Here is a 20,064-nt window from a genome sequence, read left to right on the forward strand (position 1 = left end):
TGGGAAAACAAGCCCAAAAGAACAAAATTTGAGCTGCCAGTCATGAACTTACATAGCTTACCTTTGCAAATAGAAACGATTCAAAATAAAGGTACGAAAGCTTGGCTAAGAATTTCAATTTTTAAAAATACTGTTTTAAAAAAAGTCACAAAATCTACTACTCCATTAAAAATGATCATAGTTACTTTTAATTCCCACAGTTACCCTCAGTTAGCTAGTATTGCTAATAAATCAATAGTAACAGTGGAGTTCTTATTTTCCTGGGTAAATAACATGTGAATGAGTATGTAGAGGCAGTAATTTATGTCTTCTCAACCGTTCTATTGTAGAAATGCCAAGGACTTTTCAAAGCTTAATGTCAAATTGTCATTATCTAAAACTTGAGATAAGAGTTTTATCACTTAACATGTGGGGAGAAAAATCCTCAAATCTATTTTCATTGTAAGTACTTAATCTCAGAGATCTCATACTTCCAAAAATTCATGCAGTCCTGGCACAAGGAAGCAAATAATAGATCCCCCATTTTGGAGCACCAAATCAGCAGGAGTAAGGGGCTTATCTACAGTTCTCAGTATTATATGAAATTAGCATTGATATATGTCTAGTAAATACCACTACCAAACATCCATTGTTGACAGCTGGTATCCTTTATGACTAGATTTGATTCCATACTGAATGGTCCATATCTGTGCCATAATTATTGTTAAATATTTTGAATACTATAGATGGCTCTCTTCCTGATTCTATGATTTCGTGGTGGGGGCCAGTAAGTTGCAAATGTATAAGCACATGCATTGTTTCTCATTAAGATGATCCAATGAACACCAAGAGAAACATCGTCTTCTTAGAAGAAGTACAAGGCTAGGAATTTGCTGGCCTGAACTCTGGTCCTATTTTTGCTTTAGTTAAATCTTTGCCCATAGGTAAGTTGCTTAATGCTCTCTGCATGTCACTTTATCTGGAAAGTGTGAGGGTTTGAAGAATGTTTAGAAAATTTAAGAACTATAGAGGTCAGAGATCCTTCGACTATCCCTTTCATTTCCTAAGTTATATTTTTATATTTGGTCATTGGTGAGATAACAGTCAAGAAATGGAGTTGGGATATTAAGTGTTCCCCCCCAACAGACAAACTGGGAAAGCTGAAAAAAGATGAAAATAAAGAGATTGGTGTTCTGGATAAAGCACAGGAAGGAGCTCCTGGCTCAGTCTTTCTGAGGGTGCTAATATTTCCGAGGGTACATGGTATTTTCTTTGGAGGTATCTGAATATAATATCCCTTAAATATTATTTGGTGAGTTTTTCCTTATGAAGCTAGTGCATATCCTAAGCCCTTGAGAAATTAGAGAAAGAAGGTGAAGGTCAGGTTACTAAATATTCGGTTGAAATTAGTACATCAGGACTAGTATAACTGTTATAAATTACCCCAGAGTAGATATTGAGCTAGTATAACTGGTATTAAAGTGTACTAAAGTACACTATAAAGGCATTCTTGACATAAAAAAAAGTATAGATGAAAAATATCAGAAAATCAAATTATTAGATTGTGGAAAAGTTTACGTTTATTTGATCCATTTTTCAAAGTAATTAAAAAGTAGAAGACTTAAATAGACCTCTCCCTTCCCAGTCACCACCAAATTTGAAATTTGGAATATGACATTTGATGTTCAGGTGAGAATTAGGGGAAAACAAAATGTGATATTTCTTGACCCTTGAAATTTCTCCATTACTAGTAAAGGCTTCATAGAGATTTTTACTGCTTCTATTTTATTAGAAACTCCTTGATCCAAATAATTTATTTATTAATCTGATCTGTCATTGGTGCCATCATCCATCTGTTCCCATGTGATCATATTATATGTAGTTCAATTTAGAAATACAGTTGTAAACATTAAAAGCACTTGTGGTCTCTTCTCAAGAAATAATTTAATCATCAATGTGGAACTGAACTCATGGAAAATAATTTTTTTTATTAAGTAGAGAGACCATAGGCATTTTTCATGATTATTAAGTTTTATAATCCATGATGAGTTTCTGGTTGTAAGGTGGTAAATGCACTTACTATGAAATGTAAAACTGTTAAGTATTCAAGAATATAGAACAAGATGTAGTAGAGAATACGCATTAAGTAAACCTATTCTGACCTTCTGTGAAAAGCAGTTCCTCTGAACACAGTCTCAAGAGCCCTGTCTAAAGCACCTATGAATAGAGCTATAAATCCCCAGGTACTGGTATGTGGGGGAGCTGGAGGTATCAGAGTATCCACAACCCATAGGCCATCTTTACTGTTGAAGATTTACCCTTAGGGAGGAACATTGTGTAAAGATCATACCACAGGACACAGATGTGGCTTTGTTGGTTGGTTTGTCTGTTTGTCATGTATGAGTGTTGACTCTTAAAATTGCGTGTCAATTTTGATAATCCTTTGCTGTTTTCTCTTTTTTAAGTTGTTCACATATGAATTACACTAGTAAAAGTATCAGTGTTAAACCTTAATGTTCTCGGGATTCACCTAACTTGGACAGTTGCCCTATTATTTATGTTGACTTACAAATAATTTACATTATTTACATTGATTTATGATTTATATTTATATGGACCCAGCTTGCCCAATTTTGTTTAGAGTTTTGCTGGATATTTTTAAGTAACATAAAGGAGCTAGTAATCATTTACGGCAAGGAGTTATCTAATGCTGATCCAAACTATAGTACAATTTTCTTCAAACTACCAATTTGCTTTTCAAAAATCCATCCTTATTTTAGAGAGGTATTTTAAGAACTCATAGGTCTTATTAAGAAAACATTTGTCTGAAGTTCAGCAATTTCTTTCTTCAGCTTTAGTGTACTTTCCTTCTGCTAAATTTAAATAAAACTAAGATTTTTTTAAAAATTGTGTATGGCTATGATCCTCTTTTTCAATCCATTGAACATTCTATCTGTACACATACAGAAAGAGGTGTTCAAAATAATGTTCACACAATTTTAAGTGATAGTTAATTTCTCAGTTTTCGATGATTTAAAATTTTAGCATCTCAGTCTTTTCTGTTGCTTGAATTTTTCATAAATATGCATCATTCTTTCATCAAAACGGTTATTCTTTATTAAAAATACAAGATATAATTACATATTTTCTTGCTGTTAATAGCAACTAAACTAAATTCGCCTTGATATTTTCTTGTTCCAAAATGTAGTCTAAATTGCTACTGCTGCTGATTAACATCTTTGCGTGTATTGAGTTTTTGCCTGCTGATATCCAGATGACATGCACCTATAGAATATGAAGGCTAGAGTCTGTTCTAGGTCATTGGCCATATGTTCTGACTGGCCTTTCCCCATGTCCTTTATTCTTTCAGCCTTTTGGATATCATCCATGAGCGTATGCATACATTTTAGCAACAAAAACTAGGATGTCATATCTCTTTTTAAGTGAAGATTATAAACTATTTTTAGTATTAAGCAACTGCGATTCTGCTATATTATTATGAATTTGACTTTATATCTATCTCTTCCACATATAAATGAGGTCATGCAATATTTGTCTTTCTGTGTCTCGCTTATTTCACTTGGTAAAATATCATCCAGGTTCAAAGATGGTTAGTTACCAGAGACCAGGGTATGGAAGAAAAAGTGGATAAAAGAATGAGAGAAAAAAAAAGGAAGGAAGGAAGGAAAGAGAGAGAGGAACAAAGGAAGGAAAGAATGAAAGGGAAGGAATGAAGAAGCTTTCAGTCTCACAGCCTTAGAACTGTCTTGCACTCTGCTGTCAGTGAGGCTTCAGAAACACAAATCTGATTATTTGGTTCTCTGCCACTATTTTTCTCCAAGTTCTGCTAATCAAGTCTGTCTCAGGGCATGGGAGGCCCTTGGTTATTTGGATGTTTTACTCACCAGCCTTCTCCCTCTGGGCTCCATGGTATGGCTGCTGCTTCAACCACCCTGAACTCCTTGCAGTTTTCTGAACATACCAGTCTCTTGTGTCTTTATGTCATTGCTTATTCTATGATCTTTGCTTAGAGCACCTGCCTTTGATTTATGTCCACTTGCCATTTTTTCCCAGCATTTCCTTTAACCATCGCCTTTTCTAAGACGTTTTCTGACCTTCTGTTTCTCAGGAGGAACTTATTTCCCAAGTATGTGTTCCCCCGCTGTGCTCTAGCATTACTTCATTGCAGCATTTTTGTTGTTACTCACTTGTTTGTTCATTCGCCTGATTACCTCTCCTAGATTTCAATCCCCTTGTACACAGAAATTGTTTTCATTTCTGTAAACCCCTATTTGCCTGCATATAGTAGGTACTTGAAATATCTTTCTAGAATGAGTGAATGAATATGAAGAGATTCTGAAAGAAGTCTTGATAAGAAGAACAAAGCTGAAGGCATGATGTTCCTTTGTTTCAAACTCTGTTACAAAGCTGCACTAATTTAAACAGTATGGAATTGGCATAAAAATAGACACAAAGATCAGCAGATCAGAGTAGAGAGCCCAGAAATACTCATGCATGCATATACAGTGTACTTAATTTAAGAAACAGGAGTCAAGAATAAACAGTAGTGGAATGATAATCTCTTGAATAAATGGTACTGGAAAAACTGGATCACTATCTTATACCATAAACAAAAATCTATTCAAAATGGATAAGAAAGATATTTGAACATGAGACCATAAACCATGAAACTCCTGGAAGAAAACATAGGCAGTAAACTCCTTGATTTTTTTGAATCTGATACCGAGACTAAAAGCAAAAACTAGTAGGATGACATTAAACTAAAAAGCTTCTGCACACCAAAGGAAACCATCAGCAGAATAAAAAGTCAATATAGAGAATGAGAGAAAATATTTACAATCCTTATCTCTGATAAAGGGTTAAAATCCAAAATATGTAAGGAACTCATACAACTCGATAGAAAATAAAGAAAAAGATTTAAAAAATGGGCAGAAGACTTCAAAAGAAATCTTTTCAAAGAAGACATACAGAAGACTAACAAATACATAGACACATACTTAACATCGTTAATCATCAGGGAAATGCAAATCAAAACTACAATGAGATATGACATCGTACCTATTGAAATGACTCTTTAAACACACACACACACACACACAAGAAACGAAAAAGAAATAACAAGAAGTGTTGGCAAGGATGTGGAGTGAAGAGAATCCTTGTGCACTATTGATAGGAATGTAAGTTGGTGCAGCCTCTGTAGAAAGCAGTATAGAGGTTCCTCAAAATAGAATTACCATATGATCCAACAACCACTAATCTGTTTTCTGTATCTATGACTTTGGTTTCATGTTTGTTTTTTAGATTCTACGTGTAAGAGAGATCATACAGTATTTGCTTTTCTCCATCTGATTTATTTCACTTAGCATAATGTCCTCGAGGCCCCTCCATGTTGTTGCAAATGGCAAGATTGCCTTCTTCTTTACGTCTGAATAATATTCCATTGTGTATATAAATCACAAATTTCTTTATCCATTCATCCATCACTGGACATGTAGGTTGTATTTCCATATCTTGGCTATTCTAAATAGTGCTTCAATGAACATGGGGATATGGAGATCTTTTTGAGTTACTGTTTTATGTTTGGATAAACACCTGGGGGTGTGAGTGAGAGAAATAGCGAAAAGATGTCAAAAGGTTTTAAAAAATCTGTTAAATGAATATGTTGGCTGAATTATCATCTGAGTTACCTCATAAAAAAAACAAGAATGCATAATTGATCTTACTCATTTGATTTTTTTAAAATTTCTTTTCATTTGATTTTTATTCAATAATTATGTAGTACTTTTATCCAAGTATTTTATCATAATGTTCATGAAGTTAGGCATATTGAGAGAAAATTATGTCTACATTTTTCTGTTGAGGACAAGATCAGCTTTGATGCTCAGCAACTGAAATACAAATTTTTTTCAAATGTCTTTCTCTATTTTTAATAGATTAACAGAAAAATCACTTGCTTATTGTATAATTCTCTAACAAGGCCAAAAAATAAATGTATTTCTAAAAAATAATGAATGGAACCTATATTGTTAATATTCTAGGATTTTTTCAGAATTAAAAAAAAAAAAGAAAATATCTATATAGAGAAAGAGAAAGTACTTTTTGATTTTCCAAAGAATGCTCTGGAATCAGCAAAGTTTGAAGGATACTTAATGATTGCCCACACCGGTTAAGGCTTCCAACCCCAATGGGAAGGACTGGTAAGGTCAAGGGGCCACAGCAGCACCGCTGGCTTTGCTTCCCGCAAATAAAAGTGTGAGCTCCACAACGAGGAAGCAGCTGGCTAAAGAGACAAAGCCCATAAACTCGAATTCTAAATGCACAGAGATGATGCCGGTGGTTCTCGGGGTGCTGTCTCCCACATTCCCTCTGCACCCATTGCACTGCGCGCGACTCTCCTCCAGGAAGAGTCCCCCCAAGCTCCGAAGGGCCCCAGGTAGGTGAGCGGGAAGGTGACAAAAAAAAAAAAAGTACGTTATATTTGTGAATTTGAGCTCATAATGACAACACTTAGATAATCTAAGGAAACAAATAATAATAATAAAAAATAAACAGTATTTTAAAATGTTGGGCTAGATTCCTTGAATTTGCAGTGGATTCAGCATGATTTTTGGAATTTCTACAGCAGCATTTGAAGAGCTGTTATGAGCCAGACAGTAAGAAAGAGGGAAATAAAAACCAAAGAGGCAAAAGAGATGTTCCTTTCATTCTGAAGTTGTTTTCCTGAAAGTCCAGCATAATAGTAAGTATTTGTTTCGCTGGCCACACCATATCGCAAAGGGGACTGAGAAAATGTAATGTTTTGGCTGGACACAGAAAAAACCCAACAACTCCAAATGATAAAGCTGGTAAAGCAAACCCCATCTTCAGGGCTCATCAGCGCCCGCTCTTGGAGCTAGGGATCCACCAAATGACTGACTGATGCTTGGCCACCCAGCACTGCTCTCCCCCCCCCAAAAAAAATTTACAAGAATAGATGAGAAATGATATTTCTTTGATAAAATGTAGTATGGTGTCTGTAGAAGACTTTGAAATCTTGGCAGACATTTTCCAGTTGTGCAAAATTATCATATTACAATCCTCTGTGATAATCCACTTCACAGCTCTAAAGCAGGAATAATAGAACAGACCTCTGAACCTGGTAGTAAGAATGACTTGAGATGAAGTATGGGAAAATGCTGGGAACATAGTAGGTATTCAGAAAGCATTGACTCTTTTCCATATGTTTATTTGTAGAAGCCCACCTCTGCTGGAGGGATGATGGCTATGATGATGATGGTGGTGGTGGTGGTGATGATGAAGAATTTCTTTAATCAAAGGGTTGCTTTTGTGCCACTTTTCTTAGACAACTTAAAAAAATATTTCCCTTTAAAGTTATCTCTAAGTTTGGAAAAAAATGAGAGTGGTAAATGGTACCTGCATATGTAAAGACTGAAGTTCTACATTCATCAAAGATAAAATAGATGAAAGTGATTGTGTCTTACCTTTCTTCTCCAGGGACAGCTATTACTGGGCATTTAATTGCTGGTGAAAGAACCATTCAGAACCTGATAACCAATGAGCAAGGATGGAAGTGGGAGGAGGGATAAGCCATTGTGGGGTTTTCCCTCCCTTCCTCGTTTTCCATCTCACACACTTGGCTCTCAATCATTCTCATTACTTGAGACTGACTAGCACAGATGTTAGAGGAGAGGCAGGAGCAAAACTTTTGTGGGACAGGCTCTCTGCTGGTCATGCTGTTTATATTTAGGCCAAATATATAAATAAAATAGGACTTGCTGAAAATAAGTGCCTGGGGTAGCTCCCTGTAAAGATGGGATTCGTTAAGATGGACATAGTAAGGATCAAAATTTCTCTTATTCTGTAAAATCATTTTCAACCAAAAATTATGGTATCCAAAATACATTAACACATCCTATTTAATAAAAAGGAAATGTCAAAATTTCCTAAGCTAATTGGTGATTCATCTTTCTTAACTATCATTTTTCATCCACAATTAGTGAGAAAGCTTTTGATTTTTGTAGCTGTCATTTTTCTTTTTATAAGCTGTAAAACATGTACTAAAACACTTCTTTGATGAACATATTGTCACCTACTAAAATGTAATGGGACATCAGATTTTTTTTTCAACAAAAGGAAAAAAGAATAAAGTCTTTTGATAATAGTATTCTTTGATGTTGTAAAAGTTATCTGACTTCCAATCTGGTGACTGCAATTTTGAAAAGGATTCATTAATCACAACGGAGTAATTATCTTTGGCAGTCATCTTTCTCAGAATCACGAAGAACCAATCCCAAAGCGAATGTTACTATAAAGTTAAGAGGAATAGGATATCCATGATGTTGGGGGAAGAGAGATTTTGAAATACAAAAAGCTGTGTTTGAAAGTCAGTGTGTAGTGAAATAAACCTAATTCTATACTCATGTTATGACCTCCAAAGTTTAATCCTCTGTCACTGAATTGACAGTGACCCTTCAACATGAACAAGTGTCAGGCTGTCACACAATAGATTGGAAATAGAAGAACATCAAGATTTCCTAGACTTAACCATAGTGTGCTTCACTCAGCGCCCCAGGTGTGCCTCACTTTGAAAATAAACTCATAAACTAAGTCGATGGGAGATACGTCAGTCCAAATGTTTCTCTAGTGTCTGGTTCAAATGTTTTTCATCTTCTCTTTTGTTTGTGCCCACTTATACAGAGAAAGTAAAAGACAGGTCAGGTGTGAACTTGACTCAGACCTGGAAAGCAGGTTTGACTTGAAGAATTCCTTTTCAAAAAAGGCTGAGAATAACTAATGAAAACTGAAGTGGAAAATATACTGAAAGTTGCTACTGTGAATTGGATGAAATTGCCTTAATGACTAATAGCATGAAATACAATTAATAGAAATTAATAACCTGCTCTTCTATTTTGGAATATAGTGTCCATTTTGGAAAGCCTCATAGGGATAATCTTATGACAACAAGCCTAACTTACACTTAACTTTTGGGAATTAACAAAGGCATATATCTCAGCAAACTCACAGTATGAATCTGGGTTGAATTAACTTCTTGGCTCTGGCTTCAAACTCTTCTGGGCTCCAGACTCTGTATGAACATCTCCTAAATGTTCCATGGAGTTCTTCAATTCAAAATGTTTGCCACTGAATTTTACCTCCTTTAAGCAAATCAGCATCCTCTTTGAATTAAAAGTCCTGCCCTCCGTATTACTTCCTCAGCTAAAAATCTCAGTCACTTTTCCTCCTGATTCCTCCTAAGCCCTTCTCACTCATTGCCAGGTTCTGTCAGCTTCATCTCTGAAACATCTCTGAGATTATTTTCCCTTCTATTCTCAGGACTGCTGTGTCAGTTCCTGCTCTCATCTTCTCAAAGTTTGTTTATGGCTATGACCTTCTAATTGGGATCCCTGTAGGGAGCCTGCTCTCCCCCACTCTGATTCTCCTTCTAACTACCACCAAAATAATGGTCTCCTCCTCTTGTTTAAAATACCTACTTATGCCTCAATGAATTATAGTGAAGCACATAAATCGTCTTATAATGTAACCCAGACTTACTTTCCTAAGTTTATCGCCTATATTTCTTCTCTTCTGCAATTCAACTTTTTATCCTCCATGCCTTTGAAGATTTCCCTCTTCTAAAAATTTCCCTTCATAGCCTTACATATGTCATTCTCCCCCGGAAAATGATAAATCATTCTCAAGACCCTATTCACATGTCCTTTTTCTGTGGTGAGTTTTCTAAAAAGCCCAACAAAGATAAACCACTTTCTGCTGTGAACTTCTTCAGTACTTTTATTTTTTTGTTATTTTTTTAATAATAAATTCATTTTTTATTGGTGTTCAATTTACCAACATACAGAATAACACCCAGTGCTCATCCCATCAAGTGCCCCCCTCAGTGCCCGTCTTCAGTACTTTTAGAAAATATTTATCTTATCATATAATATATAGCTCACTCCTACAGTTACTGATTATCAGAATCACTTATAGCTTTTTTATTATTATTTATTTATTCATGAGAGACACAGAGAGAGGCAGAGTCATAGGCAGAGGGAGAAGCAGACTCCCTACAGGGATCCCATTTCAGGATTCAATCCCTGACCCTGGGATCACAGCCCTGAGCAAAGGCAGATGCTCAACCACTGAGCCACCCAGGCATCCCTCACTTATAACTTCTAAACAAAAATACATTTCATAACTCACTGTAAATATCTAAGTTATTATCCTGGGGATAGAGTCCCAGAGATTCCCAGTAACTTTGAATGCCGTGGATGTGCTTTGTCATCTTTTTTTCCAATCTTAAAGATGATGCCTTGCATAAGCACAGACATTAGTGAGTGTTGGCCAAATAAAAGTTAAACTCCATTGATCTCTCAATTCTCAACGCATGTCCACAAACTTGCTCTGACTCAATCTCCAGCCTTAATCTAAATACAGTTTGGGCTAGGTTTTATTGAGGCCAAGAGTGGATGAGCAGTTGGAAATCCCATGACCTACAGCTCTTTGTGGAGTCAAAGAGCCCATGCTACAGAATGAATTGAGCAAGGGCCTTGGAAATGGATAGGGCCTGGCTTTATCATTTTCTAGTTCTATTATCATGGGCATGTTATTGATCATCTTGAACCCCAGTTTCTTCACATATAAAATCCTTATTAGATTGTATTGTCCTAGAGGGCCAGGTTTATTAAAGGCAATGGTGAAGGTAAAGCACAGAAAAAAAAAAAAAAGCACAGAACAAAGTGGGTGTATATTAAATAGTGACTCCTATAATTAGACCCTTAGTGATCTTCACTAACTTCATGAGTTAACGTTCAGTAATATTCCATAAATAAGTACTTCTTTACTTCTAATGCTTAAGTCATGAAATCTTTAATTATTGGCATAGACTATGCTCACTGACTTGAAATAAAGTATTTGCATACCTCTAGCTCAATAATTCTTTAAGAGGAAAACATTCAGGGTAGAATAAGAACTTTCCATTTGTGGTTTACAATCCTGCATGAGTTTAGGGAAGGCTTAATTACAATCCTGCATGAGTTTAGGGAAGGCTTAAAATGAGAACCAATTTAAGGAACATAAAGTATTTGAAAGTTCCCAGATAGCCATCTTTCCTACAGGGTCATTGGAACATTTTCTGAGCACTCAAAGCAAAGCAAAATCCCAACCAAACTAGTATCTGATATAAAGACATAGCCACCCACCTGGGTGATGATGTAAGAGTGTTTGTGTGGCCAATGATGCCATGGCATTCATAACTACTCATCACTTTCTCTTTTCTTGATACCTATAAACAATGGTAATTCCAGGGCAGACACTATCTCACTATCTCTTTAGGGTATCTCATTGTTAAACATACTTTTGAAAGCATTATTAATTGATAATTAATTGTTCTAGTTTAATTTGGCTTAGAAAATCTGTAATGTTGGCAACTGCACCTTGAGACAGCATTTCATGTGACATCTTTGTTTACACTTTGTATGTATGCATGTGTGCAATAAATCAGGCTCAGTAGTATCTCTCCTGTCACATTCCATCATGTCACACTATTAAAATTTGACATGCTCTGGGATGTGGTGATGAATAACCATATGTGGTGACATCTTGGAGAATGCTTAAAAATTATGCTCCGAAGATATTTAGTGCTATTTACCAACACTGCAATTCCCAAGTCCTGCTATTCACTCATTCCCCTTAGACAAAGCTGAACGTCCTGCCAGGACACCGTATCCTGCTGTACTCAAATTACTTCCCACAAGTGTCTCGTAGTGAGGATTCCATTCACCGGGAGAGGAAGAGCTGGTGGCTTCTGCCTGAGAGCCAAGGCCTGGCTCCCACAGCTGTGTGGAGAGACCTTTGTAGCATGTGAAAGCATATTGTGCAATTCTGCTCTGATTAGTAGCACAGCATGACTTCTGAAATCAAGCAGTTTCTAAAACCCAGCAGGATTCATCTGGAGAAAGGCCTGTCAACAGTCTTCTTGAACCTATACATACTAAATTTGGTGCTAAGCTTTGAAATGGAAGCCCACAGAACATTCCCTAGGTGACATGAACTCAATGCTTTGCAATTTTATATTAAAAACAATTCTACTGGAATTAACTAATGTACATGAAACAATGGCTAGTGCAATAAAAAGCATGCATGATTTTATTAGTATTTAATTTAGAGGTGGTAAAAACAGAATTACAATTATTGAAGAAATGAGAGTTTTATTGCTTTTGCTTAAAAATATTTGCTGAACAGGAAACTTTTTTTTTTTTTTGCAAAGAACTTCTTGCCTTTTTGTGGAAGATTGGCAAAATATCTCAATATCTGGGTATAAGCGAACATTATTAATTCCAGTTTGAAGAGATATTAAATTATGAAAGTATTCACTCATATATTTATTACATTTCAGCACAGTTTCTGATCTAGGAAATGCATTATGATAGTGATCTGTAAATGGTTAATGTCTATACCAATATGAAATTGTGAATGTTATCCACATGTATTACATGTAATAAAATTTATCATATATAGCATGTTGATAATGGCTTATGTAGATAATGGCTGCATAATGGGATGGATAAAAGGAACATATTTAGGATTTGTCACATGATATATTATTTTTGACATTCTAATAATATCTATTATTATGGAGTCAGCTTAGTGTCTGTGTACTATAGTCTCAAGCATGTGAATATTGCTATTGGGGGAAAAGAGAGAAGTTTTATCAAATGTAAATATATTGCTACAACCAGTCACCATTTTAAAATAAAAAATACAGACATAGCCGCCCCTGGGTGGCTGAGTGAGTTAAGCGTCTGCCTTAGGCTCAGGTTCTGATCTCAGGATGCTGGGATTGAGCCCTACATTGGACTCCCTGCTCAGTGGAGAGTCCACTTCTCCCCCTGACTCTCCCCCTGCTTGTTCTTTCTTTCTGTCAAATAAATAAATAAAATCTAAAAAAAAAAAAAAGAAAGAAAGAAATAGGGATATTTATCTCTCTAGTTCACTTCCTTCTTTTTTTTTTTTTTAACATTCACCTCTGCAGTTAGTTCTGAAGCTTTATTATAACTTCAGCTTATGAACATATGCAGCACTTCCCATTTGGGATTGGAAGTGACTATGAAGATAACATTGAACCCAATAGTGTTTCAAATGCATTTTAGCTCTATGACCAAAGTCAAGCTCCTCTAGCTTTTGAGCCAAAAATAGAATCTAGGAAAATACAGTGTAATTGTTGATTGAATGTAATGAATCAATGTAATAATTCAACTTAATAGAAATCTTAAATAAAATTTCCCTCAAGTTTGGGGGAAAAAAAATTCTCCTTATTCTTTGTATTTACTACCCCCTTTTATTTTTTCCTGTAGTGAAGTCATAGCTGCCAGCAGAGGCCACTGGTGGCTTTAAGAACTTGTACCATTGAAGGCAGACATAGGAGCTTAGTATTTCTTAACTCAAAAGTTCTGTTTAGTGTATGTTACTTTTTAAATTGAGAAACTCTTTTTTTTTCCTTTTTCTTTCCTTATTCCTTTTTTTTGAGGTGGGATTGGTGTTTTTCTATAAAGCAGAGAAAGTATTAAAGAATCAGCCAATGTTGGGGATCCCTGGGTGGCTCAGCGGTTCGGCACCTGCCTTCGTCCCAGGGCGTGATCCTGGAGTCCTGGGATCAATTCCCACATCAGGCTCCCTGCATGGAGCCTGCTTCTCCCTCTGCCTGTGTCTTTGCCTCTCTCTCTCTGTGTGTCTCTCATGAATAAATACATAAAATCTCTAAAAAATTAAAAAAAAGAATCAGCCAACGCAATAACTGTATACCTTTTTTGGCTAAGATTTTAAAAAGTGAGTTCCATAGCACTTAGCATCATTTTTCTTTCCTTTGCTTATTTATTTTATTTCCACCACTCCTGAACTATCAGTAGTAAATATAGTCAACAAAAAGCAGCTATAATTGAAAGTGTTGTCCAGTTGTAAGAATAAAGATATCTATTTGAAATACTTATGAATTTTCCATGCATATGATCTAGAGTTTGGGTAGACAATAGAGCAGATGGTTGAATCTGTAAGTGCTTCATAAACGTTTTCCACATAGACCTTCAAATAAAAAGAAAAAAAAAGGTTATTCTAAACGCAGACATTGTCTTTTTAATCACTTAGCACCACTTTCTTCTTCCATTCCTTCCTTGTTTGTTCGACTTTTTAAAGATTTTATTCATTTATTTTGGAGAGAGGGAGAAAGAGAGCATGAGTGGGGGGAAGGGGTAGAGGGAGAGAATCATCCAGCATATTCCCTACTGAGCTAGGACCTCAACACAGGGTTCTATCTCACCACCTTGAGGTCATGACCTGAGCCAAAAATCAAGAGTCAGATGCTCAGTGGACTGAGCCATGGGAGGCCCCTATCATTCCTTCCTTGTTCTTACCTTTCTTACATTTCTTCTTTCCTTCTTCCTGTCCTTGCTGTCTTCTGTCTCTCCTTCCTTCTTTCTTCCCTCTCTTCCTTTGTTTTTCCCATCTTCCTTTCCTCAACTCCTTCCCTTCCCTGTTTTCTTTCTTCCTGTTTTCCTTCCTCCATTTCTTTGCCCTAGATATTTTGGTAAACATCAGCTGATATTTCTATCCAAGGGCAAATTTGCATTTCTTTAGTTTGAAAGGACTTTTTTTTTTTAACAATGAAACTAGTATATCTCAAACAATGTTTCCCTAAGCATTCTTCAAGAACATTAAAATACATCACTCAAAGGTAGTGATACTGTATTATATATTTGAAAGATGCTAATAGAATAGATCTTAAAATTCTCATCACAAGTAAAAACTAATACCTATGTGCAGCGATGGATGGTAACTTATTGTAGGGATCATTTATTTACTTAATGGATAGATAATCATGTTGTATGCCTAAAGCTAATACATATTATATGTCAAGTATGTCTCAATAAAACTGGAAAAAAATTTAAAATTTAAATAAATAAATAAAATGTCACTCAAAATACTTGTTATCAAATAAGCTTTGATAATATTACATAATTTACTGTAGAAGAGTCTCATTGACATTAGCAACACAAACAATCCTGAGAATAATTGCAGAGACCTTTTTGCTTGCCCTTTACTACCATGTGGCATTGTGTTCCCAAAGTCACCAGTTTGTGAAATACTAAACAGAACCAGTTATAGTTGTATGTCAGGATTCCTGCAATCTCACAAGTGTCCTACAGCTTCTCATTTCTGAGCAAAGTATCATGGAGAGTTAGGAAAAAGTATAAGCAAATAAACTTTGATTGATTGGATATTTTGTGAACAAGCAAAATGCTAAACCATTCCATTTCTGTTGTTATAGACTTACAAGTAAGCTTTCAGGGAGAAGACTTTGGAGCTTAAATGATTTTCCTTGAGTGATGTGTTCATAGGGCCATAGTAGACCCATGGTTCGTTCTTTTAGTCATTCTGGATGTTGATGTTCTCAGTAACTCTCTTCATCTTGTCTTTAAACAATACTGAAAAGATAGTATCTTTATGTGTTTCTTCAATTCCAAACTTTGCCTTATCTTTACTATTTTGATGAGAAACTTTCTAAAGTTTCCAATGGCTTCTCTCTTTTTTTAAAGACTGTAGAAATATAATTTTGATGGTTTAGATGCATAGCACAATCCTCTTTCACTGTATTGGACATAGATACTGTATGTCTATAACTTTTTGGCATTTAGGACCATTTGTTTCTATGATAAATAATAATAAGAAAAAATGTAATAGTGACAGTTTATAAAGTATTTTCAATATTTCAGGCTCTATACCATGTATTATATATATATCATTTAATTCTAATAGCAGCCATATATGACATGTATTGCTACCTTACTTTTAAATATGAGGAAATGGGGGGCACCTGGGTGGTTCAGTCAGTTAGTATCCAACTTTTGGTTTAGGCTCAGGTCCTGATCTCAGGATCATGATACTGAACCTCACATGGAACTCTGTGCTCAGTGTAGAATCTGCTTAAGACTCTTTCCCTCTGCATCTCCCCTTCTGTTCTCACTCTGTCTCTCTCTAATAAATACATAAATCTTTAAAAAATAATGAAGAAATGGCAGTTTATTACTATCAAATAACTTACCCATTGTTAAACACAGCTAATGGGTAGAATAATCAGGATTTAAATTTAGGTCTCCCAGATTCAAAGCTTGTGTTTCAAACTGATTATTCTACCTCATGCTACAACTAGAAAGCTAGAAGAAAAAAAAAAAGAAAGGAAGAAAGAAGAAAGAAAAAGTAGTCTGAATTTTTTATAGTGCTCTTCTGCCTTTTTCCCAGTATGGAATTGTATGTATAACAAGGCCACTCCTTCTGCCACTGAGCTATGTCTGAATTTTAGGTAGTCTGCTAATGAGACATGCACTATACAGATAATGAAATATCTGGGGTCTGTACAGGGCATGGAGGATAAATAGAAAATAATTTGAGAAGGTGCTGTATGCAAGTAGGTTAAATTGAATCAATAAAATAAGTAGAAATCTATATTTCACAAAACACAAAAAAATTGCAAAGCATTATAGGGAAAATAATTCAAAGAAATAAGGCCCTTTGGGCACAATTGTCCAATGATGGAGATTTTAGTAATATTTTTGGAAGTAAGAAACATCTCTGACTTGCAGCTCGGTAGTAATCCAAAACAGGAGATTTAGCACTGAACTTACAGGAAGATTTTGTTTTCATATTTTAAGAAGTCAATGAAGATACCTCTTCATTTAACCACAACTGAGACATCTGGAAAAGGAACATCTGGAAATATCTCCAGAGACATGTTTAAATACCTTAGGTGTTAGCCTATGTCCAGCTGAAATTAATAGAAAGACAGTAAGTGTGGTCAATTTTTTTCTATATATAGTCTCTAAAGACATCTTGCACTCCAAATAGTGGATTCTGTGTAAAGATATGATTGTGAAAGAAGATTTAGGAAGGCCTTGATTCACCTTTTCCTAGAATATATGAGGTGAAACAACCCAAATATACAATAATGTTGGTAGATGCTTTTAGAAGAGTAATAAGTAAGTTCCTAAATGGAATCACTGCCAGTCAGTGTCGACCTATCAAATATCATCTGATGTTATCAAAATGTGCTCTTGTGCTCTGGGTAGTTTTATAAAACACTTTATTTTATTCCTTGAAAATTACATTGTATTTGTTTATAAAATAACTTTTAGATTACTGGTGGCTATCTTCTGTCAAAGAAGTGATTTCACAATGCCATCATGGTTTGCATAACTCTTCAGAAGAGGTGCTCAATGTCCACAATGGTCAAAACATGGAAAGAGACCACATGTCCATGGATGGATGAATAAATAAAGAAGATGTGATATATATATATATCACATATATATCACACACATCACATATATATATATTTTTTTTTTTGAAATCAAACATTTAATATTTTAATCAAGTTGTATCAATACAATTTTTCAAGCAAGTGCCAACTGGAAGACCAGGCCTAGGGATTCGTAAAGGAAACAAATCTTCCAAACAGCAAGAACACCAAGGTGATCTTCCACTCCAGATGCACTGTTAGTGGCCACAGCAGCACCAGTTGACCGGTGTTAATCCGATTACCGAGTATTTACCACATCATCAATTTTTAGAATGCTCCGGACGGTTTCAGTTGCTAGAGTCAGTGCACTGACTGAAACCAACAAAGGCTGGACAACCAGTTCCTCCAAAATGTTGGAAATACCACCCTTTCGGACATTTATGCCGGTAGTTTTTTCTCCTTGGGCATGTCGGTTTCTTAGTTCTGTTACTGTAGAAATGGGATTCAGGCCAGCATTTTCAGCTAGTGTAGATGGAATGACTTCCATAGCATCTGCAAAAGCACGAACGCAGTAGGATTATATATATATAATGGAATATTACTCAGCCATCAAAAATGAAATCTTGCCATTCGCAACAATGTAGATGGAACTAGAGGGTATTATACTAAGCAAAATAAGTCAGAGAATGACAAATACCATATGATCTAACTCATGTGGAATTTAAGGAACAAAACAGATGAACATAAGGGAAGGGAAAGAAAAATAAAATAAGGCAAAAATAGAGGGAAGGAGGCAAACCATAAGAAACTCTTAATTCTAAGGAACAATCTGAGGTTTGCTGGAGGGGAAAGGGGTGGGGGATGGGGTACCTTGGTGATGGGCATGAAGGAGGGCACTTGATGTGATGAGCACTGGGTGTTATATGCAACTGATGAATCACTAAATTCTACTCCTGAAACTAATATTATACTATATGTCAACTTGAATTTAAACGAGATCTGGAAGAAAAAAAAAAAAAGAAACACCAGATGGGTATTCTATCCTCTGGTTCCCACAAATGCAAAGCTTTCAGGTTATACTGCCTGGTACGCTATTATTTCATTGAATATTCCTTTTTGTGTATTGGGATTCCAATGTGAAATGAGTTTCTATGCATCAAGAAAGCATGAAACTTAATCACCAAGCTGTATTTTAAACAAAGCAACTCATTTCCAACAAAGGAAGTTAGAACATATGCAGAGTGTACTTGCTTCTACAATGCTTTTAAAAGATTGTGAACAGTTGGGATAAGGGTTGCCAGAATTAAAGAATGACTTTTATGAGGAGGATAAAAGAGAAGTCCTGCTATAAAAATGCTTTAGAGTTCATTGAACTCTGCATATTTCAGATTAGGTAGAATGCAAATTACGGCATTCGTTATTAAAATAGGCTTGGGTCTCAAACAGCAAAATGAGGGGCCCAAGTGGTGAGAATTACATTATACAGCTTGTCATAAAACCTCTTATTATTCTAAGTAGTCTCATGTTTTATTGCATCTTCAATACAAACTAAAGAAACCACCAGAAAAGACCTTTTCTAGCAATATCAGTAAAATAAAATGGTTGTTAAATCACAGATACAGAGATTTAAAATTAACATACACTACATATTCAAAGAAAACCTGTACATTGCGCTTAACCCTGAGTACCAAAAATCCGTAGTTACTCTAGTATTCAATGAAATGATTAGGGAAATTAACAATGTTATTAAGAGAAATGGGCTTATCCACTGAGAACATAACTATCCCATTACCTTTTCTCAAGATGGGCATTTCTCTCTCTTTTTTTCTCCCTTCTGTAGTCTTCATAGAATTTATACACAGGTTACCCTAAATTTTTTCAGTAGTTAATCCTGTTAAGAAAACACAAACGAATGGCATGAAAATAAGTATTTGTTCACAGACTTTCTGAAGTTGAGTGAAATCCCTGAAGTGGTTATTTTTAGATATGTGAGCAAACTGTTCTACCACATTATTTTAGCAAATCTCAGAGCTAAATTGAGGGAGGAAAAAAATTAGGAAAGGATTGAGCTATAGTTCTGCTAATACCTCTAAATTATTTTTTAATTTTATGCATTTAAGAAGGAATTTGGTGTTGTTTGCTCTGTGCCTCATGAGTTCTAGTGGGCAGCCTTCTTAGCTAATGCTGTTGGGACTAGTGGTTGGTTGGTTAGTTAATAAAAAGTTATCCATTAAATCCAGAAATTATGAGACATGACATAGAGGCGAAAATTTTTAATTCCGAATATTCCTTCACCTTTTGTGGTAGAGCGAAGTACTTTCCTTTAAGCATGGATCTGCTCATTGGAGTGGATTTGCATATTATCTTTCTCACATGAAACATATCCAAATTCATCATCCTCAGTTTCTCTGGGTTATTCAAAGTAGAGTGAGAATTTCATTGGTACTTGTGAAGCAGTGTGAGTGCCATATCCTTCTGGATTGGTGTTATTTCCCCCAATATTTTAATGTCATTGTCCTTACATGTAACTCAATAACATCAATGCTCAAGTCTTCCAAAGCATTAAATCTAGTTTTCATAGAAACGGATCCTTCATTTCAAACTTGTATTTTTATCAATGTAACATATTCAGTTAAACAGTTACAGTAGCAAGAATAAGTGCATAAATAGGTTGGGAAGAAACATGAATAATTTAAGCATACGGCGTGGGTGGGAGGCCAACTATTCAAATACCAGAGGATGGTGTGCTAGGACAGGCCTTCATAGCATCCTGGGCTTCA

At 35.5% G+C, this 20,064-nt stretch overlaps 1 protein-coding gene and 1 pseudogene across 1 annotated transcript in view; one reads left to right on the forward strand and one right to left on the reverse strand.

Moving 5' to 3' along the window:
* Positions 1-17,831, reverse strand: part of LOC112935071 (60 kDa heat shock protein, mitochondrial-like) — a 30,468-nt pseudogene extending 12,637 nt beyond the window's left edge.
* Positions 1-20,064, forward strand: part of ZNF804B (zinc finger protein 804B) — a 492,135-nt gene that overhangs the window by 350,542 nt on the left and 121,529 nt on the right. The window lies entirely within an intron of this gene.

The sequence above is a fragment of the Vulpes vulpes genome, chromosome 7 (assembly GCF_048418805.1).
Source record: "Vulpes vulpes isolate BD-2025 chromosome 7, VulVul3, whole genome shotgun sequence".
Classification (NCBI taxonomy): domain Eukaryota; kingdom Metazoa; phylum Chordata; class Mammalia; order Carnivora; family Canidae; genus Vulpes; species Vulpes vulpes.